At 38.1% G+C, this 9833-nt stretch overlaps 1 non-coding gene across 1 annotated transcript; it reads right to left on the bottom strand.

The window, feature by feature from the left end:
* Positions 1 to 409: 409 nt before the first annotated feature.
* Positions 410 to 516, bottom strand: LOC121217532 (small nucleolar RNA R71). Its single transcript, XR_005913627.1, has one exon. It is a non-coding gene; the product is annotated as a small nucleolar RNA R71 (small nucleolar RNA).
* Between the last annotated feature and the right edge of the window lie 9317 nt (positions 517 to 9833).

Here is a 9833-nt window from a genome sequence, read left to right as displayed (position 1 = left end):
TCAGCTACCTCCTACAATTGCGATTAATCAAAATCCTGCTCCACGCACTATGTATGATTATGCTAAACCTTCTTTAACAGGAACTGAATCGAGCATAGTTAGACCTGATGTAGCTACAAATACTTTTGAACTAAAACCTAACACTATTCAAATGATACAGCAATTTGTTCAGTTTGGTGGTTTGCAGGATGAGGATCCCAACACTCACTTTGCAAACTTCTTGCAACTATGCGATACATATAAAATTAATGGTGTTTCTGATGATGTCATTCCTCTTCGGTTATTCCCTTTTTCATTGAGAAACAAAGCTAAACAGTGGTTGAACTCATTACCACGAGGGTCAATCACTACTTGGGAAAAAATGACCGAAAATTTTCTATTAAAATATTTTTCGGCAGCTAAAACGGCTAAATTACGTAATGATATCTCTTCTTTTGTGCAGATCGATTTAGAAACACTCTACAATGCATGGGAGAGATACAAGGACCTTTTGAGAAGGTGCCCTCACCATGGGTTACCGCTTTGGCTTCAGGTTCAAACATTCCATAATGGCCTGAATCCTTCGACTCGGCAAATGGTTGACGCAGCTACTAGCGGAACCATCAATAATAAAACACCTGAAGATGCTTCTGGGTTTATAGAGGAGATGTCACTGATAACTATCAGTGGCAAGTTATGAGGAGAAAGCCAACGAAAATAGCCGTCATTTATAACGTCGATTCGGTCACCATGCTCTCTAATCAGGTAGAACTCTTGAATAAGAAAATTGATGGTTTTCTTAGTTCTTCACAGGTTCACCCAGTAATGGAGTGCGAAGCAAGTGGAGGTGGAACAAGCCCTTCGGAATACCAACCTTATGGCCACAACATGGATAATGAGCAATTAAATTACATGGGTAATAATCCTAGACCTCAAAACAATCCATATAGTAACACTTATAATGCAGGTTGGAGGAACCACCCAAATTTCTCATAGGAGGCCAAGGAAATCAGCGGCCACCTCCAGGTTACCAACATCCACCCTATCAACAGGAAAGGAAATCGAACCTTGAAGAGATGCTCACAAAGTTTATCTCGGTGTCAGAAACTCATTTTCAGAACACCGAAACGGCACTTAAAAATCAACAGGCATCGACCCAAGAGCTCAAAACTCAGATAGGCCAGCTTGCCAAACTAATATTCGAACGACCACAAGGTAGCTTGCTAACTAATACTGAACCCAACCCAAGCGAACAGCTCAACGCAATTAATATTCAAGATAATGAAGGAGTCGTTGAGCCTAAACTAGGACCGAGACAAGAAACTGTGGTAAGCAAAGGTCAAGGTAAGGTAGGTCATAATAAAAACAAATCAGTGAATGTCGAACATAAACCTCGTGTGCCATACCCCAACGCAACATGGAAAGACCGCTCAGATGAACAATTTGGTAAATTCCTTAAACTCTTAAAAAAATTACACATTAACTTACCGTTTATTGAAGCTCTATCGCAGATGTCAAACGCAATGAAATTTTTAAAAGAGCTTTTAGTAAATAAGTGAAAGTTGGACAAGGCATCGCATGTGGAGCTAAACGTAATGTGCTTAGCTATTCTGCAAAATAAGCTACCGAACAAATTAAAAGATCCAGGGAGTTTTATAATTCCTTACTTAATTGGTAGTTTAGATGTTAACAATGCATTAGCTGATTTAGGGGCTAGTATCAACGTCAGGCCTTACAAAATGTTTAAGCAGCTAGGTCTTGGGAAACCCAAACAGATTAGGATGAGCATTCAATTAGCAGATAAAACAATAAGATTACCTAGAGGTATTATTGAAGATGTGCTAGTTAAAATCGATAAATTTATATTTCCCATTAACTTCATTGTTCTAGACATAGAGAAGGATAGCAACACTCCTCTAATTCTAGGAAGGCCCTTTTTAGCAATTGCTAAAACAATTATTGATGTTGGCACAGGTGAACTCACACTCCATGTGGGAGACGAAACAACCACCCTTCAAGCTCGCAATTCCGGTAACACATTGGAAATTGAAGGGGATCGTCTAAACCATTCTACTAAAACTGACAATATGAAGCAACTGTCTTTACAGGAAATGAGTCTGAAGGAAGTACATGAGCCATTCTCAAGAAATAGTAGAGGACCTATTCATGAATATTGAAGGCTACAAATCGAGGAGCTAGATGAATGGTGGATGCATAAATCGAGAACACCCGACAAAATGAATCTACGACAGAACGAGCTCAATACCTTTCCAAATCAACTTAAGGTTGGAGATAGAGTCTTATTACATGCCGCAGATCCCCACATTGTCGCTACCACACCGAATGAAGAAATCTCTCTTACGGTACTCAGCATTTTCCCATTTGGTACGGTTAAGGTGAGTCATCCCAAGTTCGACACTTTTAAAGTAAACAAAACACGTTTAAAACCTTATTTTGATGATATTGATAGCAGGAATGAGAAGTATAAACTCCTCAAACCACCATGATCATTCAACGGAGAGGTAAGTCGAGCTTAGACTATAAATAAGCGCTTCTCGAGAGGCAACCTAAGCACTAACTGTATTAACTTCTTTAAAATTTAGTCTTCAACACCTAACTTACTAACAGAGCTCTTGAATACAGGTTTTCCACAGAGACACGGCCAAGCACACGGGCGTGCTTAGGGCCTTGTGAAAACAGGGCAAAGATTTCCTAAACACAAGCTACGATAAAACGCCATGGCCGTGCGACATGGCCATGGTCGAGCCTGCCAAAACAACACGAGCGTGTGATACGCCCGTGTCTAGCACCCGTGGTCGAACCTGTTAGATTGACACGGGCGTGGGTCTACATACACGGGCGTGGGAGAAGCGAACAACGCCAGACACGGCCGTGTGCATCCACACGCCCAAGGAACACAAGCGTGTACTAAATGTCAGATGCGCCCAAATTCAATATTCGCACAATACACGAGCTGAAATTGTTGAACACGGGCGTGTTACCTGGCCGTGTGGCCCAAAATCTATAAATACCCTACACTATTCACTTTCTTCCCCATTCAAAAACCCTAACCCTAGCCACTGCAAGTCCACACGGCCTCCTTGCCACGCCCGTGCGCCGCCTCCAACTCCATTTTTGACGCCCGATTTCTCTCCCTTAGCATTTGTTTACTCTTTTCATCTCTATTCTACTTACTTTTAATATCTATTTTCAAAATAATCTTTATTTTTCTCTTACTATTTCCATTTTGTTCATTATTTCTGCATTATTAGATTATTTATCATACATTTCATGTTAAATCAAGTTGTTAGGAAAGCCTCACTCTTTTGTCATACACATGCCATTACTATGCCCATTCTCATGCCATTACAATGATAATGTCACGAAATTCTGCTATCAAAATAATTATGTTGGTTATGTTTGGTTAATATTAGTAGTTGTGGCTAAAATTTTGACTTTATTTGAAATTTGTCTTCATTTTACTTTGATCATTCCTTAAGATGAATTAATGGTTTTGATTGCAGGCACCATGTCATCTTCACGAGGAAAGAAAACCACCGTACCTGTTTCAAAAAAGAGGGAGGAAGCGTCATCTTCCGTGGGTCCTACCACAAAAGTTCGTCACCCTTTCCTGAGATTCCCCATCGGGCCCCAAGAACTATTTCAAATACTCCGGGCCCGACCTTTAATTGCGGGCCGCTGCATCGACAGTGCCACGATAGAACAAGTTCAGTTGGCTGATGCGATTCGGGCCCTCCTAACAACTGACCCTAAGGAGCTATTCTTTGGGATCATCGAGCCAACATACCTCGAGCTCACGATGGAACTATGTTCAACATTCATCTTCAGACCGTAATGACGAACTACGATGATCCCGACACGGTCCAATTTCACCTAGGCGGATTAATCCGCCAGCTAAGCGTCCCAAAGATCGGTGCTGCACTAGGCTTATATACGGAGGAGTTCAAGGAGGAGAATGAACTACATGCTCTCACTCACCACATACACTTCTCTCCCTTGAAGTGCTGGCACAGTTTGGTCCCTGGCGCTACCTCCTACAATCCTAGCCACTCCAAGGCATCAGTTCTCCCACCGTCCCTGAGGTACTTACACGCCATTTTAGCCCACATGATAATGGGGAGGCGAGAGAACACTGGCGTCGTCAATACCCACAACACCTACTTTTTATCGTATATGTCGCACGGACACGTCATCGACCTGGCTTATTTCATTGCCCTAGCCATTCAGTACCAGACAGAGTAGCATAGGAAAGGGGTCATCTCCATTGGCCCATACATGACTTGGTTGGCTCGACAGTTCAGGCTCCTCAGCATCGCAGCCCAAGAATCATCCTTAACCCTCATTGGCCAGATGTCTCCACAAGGCATCTCGAGCATGCCTACCCTCCTTAATATCGTCTCGCCCAATCTACCGAGGAGGAGGCCTACGAGGACATTCCTGATGATGTCCCTCCACAGCACGAGGACCCATCGACTCAGCCACCACCACCCTCTCGTCCAGTTCATCGGCGACTTCATATGCTGAATTCTCTGAGTGCCTCACTCGATTCAAGCAGCAGTGTTTTCAATGATTTGAAAACATTGATGCTACTCTACATCAGATTTATCAGCACCTCCACATCTCATCGCCAGTCCCACCTCGCGAACCAACCAACAATGAAGATGTTTAAAAACATTTATTTATTATTTTATGTTTTTAATTTTTATTAAAACTACTTTTTATTTTTATTAGATTTTAGAATTTTATTTTTAATTATCAATTTTGGTTATTTCTTTATGAGTAATTATTCTTCCTAATATCCCCTAAAAAGTTTTTGATCTTATCACAATTATATAGAGCTCTTAAGCTCATCATCCATAGGAACTAAAAACTCTACTAGGCAAGGTTCTCCATGACTACCATGTCCTGATCGACCACGACCATAGCTACCACTAGATATAATATTCTTTTGGCGCAGGACTTATGGACTAATGAACCTCTACCACTGCCGGAGTATCCTCCTCCACTCTCGCACCGATTACTCTCCAAAACTCTAGTTTGAGGAATTCATCATACAGGAAGTTTCACTTCTCTCCCTATCTTATTTTTATATTCTAATATCTATCTTTGTACATTGAGGGCAATGTACATCTTAAGTGTGGGGGTATTCATTTCATTATCAGAAAAATCCCTGCATGACTGTATTGTTCTCTTGGAAAGCTCTCATATCGTATTTAGGATAAATTTTGATTGATTTATGATGTTGATTGATATATCTTGAATTAAAACATAAGCATTTATGAATTGATTGTTTAAACTTTAAGACGTTAGAGAATCAAGCATGATAAGTTGATTTTTAAGAATTTAAAATTCTAGGTTGTTTCCCCAAGTCTAGGTATTACTTTGAACTGGAATTCACGAGTTCAAATTATGCATGTCAAGACCACACTATTTGTTTTGATATGTCAAAATGAGAAAGGCACTTAGGATTAACCCAATCATGCCATGAAAAGCCTACCTCCACGATTAACCATTAGTGAACCCCGTTGAGTTAACTAGCCATTTCTTGTATTACCCTTAATATTAACCCTTAACCCATTTTTGTTGAAATCCCCTCAATTTTTTTGATCCCTATTTTTGTCGAGATTCGAGTTGAATAAATTGCTTAGCTATGTCTTGTTTGTAATAGTTAGTCTATGTTATTTAACTTGTTCTTAAAAAAAATTATGTATACACATTAGTAATTCCATATTCTGAGAAGAAGCTCTATTGTACGCAAGTAATGATTAACTCTTTTTCTAGTTAGGCAATTTTTCAATTCAATCTCGATTCTAACCCTTTCTTTCAGCTTGTGACCACACCCCCTAACCAAGCCTCATTACAACCCTCTAAAGACCTTTTGATTGATGTATCATCTTAAATTATAGTGGTGGAGATTTGATTTTCATGCAAGCCTATGGTAATGACTTTTCATTATTGACTATTCAGTGCTTCATTTATTGTCCTTAAACACCTTGAGTGATTTGAGTGAATCTTTAGTGAGGATGTGAAACTCTATGATATTCTGAATCAAAGGTAATTACTTAGATGAGGGGAGACACCTATATTTGCATGATTAAATACTCAACTTGGAATGTTTGAAACTTTTATGTTCTTTTAGTTGAATTCTCAATGTATGATTACCTATGGATTATTTTGAGATATTATCGATAGAAAATATAAGTTGAGAAGAATTTATTTTGATTATGAGTTGAGAATTTTGCTTGAGGACAAACAAATGCTTAAGTGTGGGGGCATTTGATAAATCGTAATTTATACATATTTTTACCCCATGTTTAATGCATTTTATGGATGATTTTCCATTAGAATTGGTGAATTCGATGCTCCTAATTCTTTAATTTCATGTTTTATACTTAGGAGAGTATAGGAGAGTGAAAGGAACGAGAAACGGGTCAAAAAAGGAGAAAATGGACCAAATTACAAAATCAACACGGCCTGGACCTCCTCACACAGGTAGACCACACGACCGTGTCAATTTGGCAGGCTTGAGCACGGCCTGAAGTAATCGCACACGGGCGTGTCAGATGGGCATGTCCCTGCCGAGCCCAAGTTGAGTCCAATTAGGAAAAGGCTAATTTCAAGGGCTCTTAGGCATTCCAAAGCCTATAAATACACCCTAGAGGAAAAAGAAATGGGGGACAGAAAATAGGAAGTAAGGAATTACTCCAAGGAAGCCGATTGATCCATCTCAGAAGCCGAATTCACCATCAAGGCTGAAGATCTCCCCTCAATTTCCCCTTCAAAAGTTTTGGGTTTTCTTTATGTTTTGTATTCTTTATTATTCTGAGATGTTTTCTTATTTAGTTATAAACTAAAACCCCTAAATACCTAAGGAGAATGAAACCTAAGACGAATCTTGTTATTATTTTATGAATTGTATGATAAATATTTAACTTGCTTTTAATTATGTGTCCTTAATTCTTGTTTTGATATCCCAGGATACTGTTTCAAGATAAGCTCTTATTCAGATGAGGAATAGACCCTGTCTAAGAGTACATTTGTCATAATTAAACAGAGTTGTTTGCGCACCAAGACATAGGCTGACAAGATTTTGCCGGATTACTGTGAAACCTAATAAGGGGATCCATAGATCGAGTTAATGCAACCCTGAAGTGTTAATTGGAGAAAGGTCTCAATTATTCAATCTAGGGATTAGACGTTATTAGCCTTGAATAGGGATAATAACATAACTTAGGGATCTCTACGGAACAAGTTAAATGAATTAATCGTCCGATTCGGAGCCAAAATAACAAGTACAATCTAGGTGGATTTTTCCTTAGGCATTGTCTTAATTCAATCGATTTTCCCAAAAGCAATTCCCCAATTCTATTTTCTATGAATTCTTAGTTTAGATAATTAGTTAGTTAAAACAAAAAACCTCTTCATTCTTAGGCTAAATAATAAAAAGACAGTCATTACTTGTAACGCCCCCGTACCCGAGACCATCGCCGGAGTCGAGCACAAGATGTTGACGGACTTAATTCATTAATTAAACAGCTGAAACGATTTATTTTAGAATTTCCAGACAAGCTGGCTAACTGCGTCACAGTCGCTACAAAATTCATATCTCGATTTACAAAACTCAAAATCCAATTTTGTAAATTTTCCTTGAAACTAGACTCATATATATACTTACCAATTCTTTTCTAGATTTTTTTGTTAGGCCAATTAGTACAATTTATTAGTCAAAGTCTCCCTTGTTTCAGGGTTCAGCTACTCTGACCCCTATGTATTATGAATCAGATATCTCCCTGTACAGAGTTTCAATGACCATGAAATTTGTTTCTCATAAAACTAGACTCAATAAGGAATCCATAAATATAAAATGTGAGTCCTAATTATTTTTACACAATTTATGGTAAATTTATAAAGTTAGAAAAGGGGATCCAGAAATCGCTCTGACCCTATTTCACCAAAACGTAAATATCTCATAAAATAAAACTTTTTTTACCTATTTTGTTTCTTCCACATGAAAATAGATTCATTAAGCTTCAATTACATATTTTATTCATCATCTAATTCTATTTCTACTATTTTTAGTGATTTTTCAAATTCACGTCACTGCTGCTGTGTGATTCTGTTTTATAGCCAATTTCACCATTTTATGGATTTCCATCGATTAGTTAGCACATAAAGCATACGTGTTATCAAATATAATCTCAAGTAGCCACTCCAATAGCTAATCATTCTCAAACATTTCCATGCCATCCATGAGCTATATCATAAGATTATATACATAAAAGGATTATAATGCTATACATGCCATATTCCCAAAATATGCAAGCCACCATACCGAGATGGTCCGTTGATAGTGTGAGCGTGCCTCCGACCGTCCTGATCTCCAAACCAGCTTGTCAAAACTACAAGGAATGGAAGGGAAGGAGTAAGCATAAATGCTTAGTAAGTTCACATGCAAATAACAAATAACTTAACAAAGCAATTATACCAACCAACATTAGCATAATATCACCAAAACATATATCACATTTCTATTCATCATTCATCGTCTTACTACATTATTGTTGTCGTATCAAGTCTCAACCCGAGGGTTAAGTACATACCTGTCCAAAGTGCCCATTCCACAACACTTACCAATACGTCACTTGCATCTTGAGTATTCTTCCATTTCACTAGAATTTTACCCATTGAACACATCGGAATATAACTCGAATACATGGAAAGTTTGCACATAAGTGCCACATATGTAGCCAAGCTACCATGTAACCCACCCATAAGCGAACTCAGACTCAACTCAACGAGCTCGGGCGTTCGCATCCATAACTGAACTCGGACTCAACTCAACGAGCTCGGATGCCTAGTTACATCTCACAAACTCGGAATCAACTCAATGAGTTCGGACGTTCGCATCCATAAGTGAACTTGGACTCAACTCAATGAGCTCTGATGCCTAGTTACATCTCACGAACTCGAACTCAACTCAACGAGTTCGGACGTTCGCATCCATAAGTGAACTCGGACTCAACTCAACAGGTTCGGATGCCCAAATATCCGAATCTATTCCTAAGGTTCAACGGGATTCTTTTCAATTACACATTTCGATCGCCTTCTTCGGAATATAGAAATTGATATTTGCTAACATCTCATACTTATTAAATTGTTCACATAATTTGCATATCACCAAATAATAATTCACAAAACATCATATTTCATGATAATAAGTATCATGTCATATAAATAACATTAAATCACTTAAAATAAAAATTATGTTACCTTATTTACACATGAACTTACCTCGTATGCAAAAATGGTCATTTTTACCATTTTGTCCACAACTTGGTATTTTGTCGATTTTAGCCCGAATTTTGATTTTCCTTGCTCTATAATTTCAAATCTAGCCTAATTAGGACTCATATTATTCAAATCAACCCAAAATCATATTTTGGAAAAATTACAATTTTGCCCCTAAACTTTCACATATTTACACTTTTGCCCTAAATCTCGTAAATTAAACTTCATCCTATTTTCTTATGTTTTATGATATGCTGATCATTTTTCCCTTCTACAGCAACATCCAATTCTCACTCTAACATGTACTTATGATCATTAGGTATTTTTACCGATTATGTCATTTTAGTCGTTTTTACGTAAAATCACTTAGCAAAATTGTTTAACACAATCTCAAGCTTCATATTCTACCATAAAACATCAAAATTCATGCATATCATTCATGGGTAAATTTTTAAACATAAACCCTAGCTCAAAATATTGGTAGAAACAGGTAAACCGAGCTACGAGGATTTCAAAAATGTAAAGAACATTAAAAACGGGCATAG

This window comes from Gossypium hirsutum, chromosome A02 (assembly GCF_007990345.1).
Source record: "Gossypium hirsutum isolate 1008001.06 chromosome A02, Gossypium_hirsutum_v2.1, whole genome shotgun sequence".
Taxonomy (NCBI): domain Eukaryota; kingdom Viridiplantae; phylum Streptophyta; class Magnoliopsida; order Malvales; family Malvaceae; genus Gossypium; species Gossypium hirsutum.
Note: the sequence above shows the minus strand (reverse complement) of the source record. Positions and strands in the feature narration are given on the sequence as shown.